This window comes from Gavialis gangeticus, unplaced genomic scaffold (genome assembly GCF_001723915.1).
Source record: "Gavialis gangeticus isolate Ggan-Ray unplaced genomic scaffold, GavGan_comp1, whole genome shotgun sequence".
In the NCBI taxonomy this organism is placed as follows: Eukaryota; Metazoa; Chordata; order Crocodylia; family Gavialidae; genus Gavialis; species Gavialis gangeticus.
In genome coordinates, this window is record NW_017729024.1 from 135827811 (window position 1) to 135828467 (window position 657).

The window sequence follows — 657 nt, forward strand, 5'->3', positions numbered from 1 at the left end:
CCTTTCCAAGCCCCCCCCCCTCCCCTCCCCTCCCCTCCCCTCCCCTCCCCAGAAAGCCCACTTTTGCGGCGAGCCTTTAAAGCGCGGGTTGTGTGTCGCTGTTTCTGCCTGTGCAGCTCCCAGGGGCAGCTCTCTAATCCTCAGGCTTTTGAAGCAGCGGGGTAATGGGCAGCCCAGTACCTGTAATTGAATGTGGTTTGATTTATTCCCACCCCCTCCTTGTCCCTTCTCGCCCCTCCCTCCGCATTTCCGTAGCAACCACTCGTAGCCCCGGCGGGGCAGACTGCCCGCTCCTGGCCACTGGAGACGCGGCTCTGTCCCGTCTGTGACTCGCATGTGCGAGGTAGCGAGCCCGAGCCGGAGCCGGAGCCGGGAGGCAGGGCGGCTCCTGGCCCGGCCCGGCCCGGCCCGCCCCGACCGGAACGCGGCCCTAGACCAAACAAGCGGCGTATGCCGCTTCCCCCGGGGCATAGCTGACAGCCAGCCATGTGTGTCTAACCGGGAGGCTGCTCCCGCGCTGCGGGCAGGACTCGGGACAGGCGGCAGCGCGCCTGCTCGGGGGGTACCCAGTCGCAAGCCCGTGACGGGGCTGCGCTCGCGGCCCGGGCCCCTGCTAAGCCGCAGCCCGTCTGCGCTGCCCGGGGGCCCCGCGGCTGG

The 657-nt window shown here is 69.4% G+C and overlaps 1 protein-coding gene across 1 annotated transcript in view; it reads left to right on the plus strand.

Moving 5' to 3' along the window:
- Window positions 1-657, plus strand: part of ADAMTS6 (ADAM metallopeptidase with thrombospondin type 1 motif 6) — a 395156-nt gene that overhangs the window by 1068 nt on the left and 393431 nt on the right. The window lies entirely within an intron of this gene.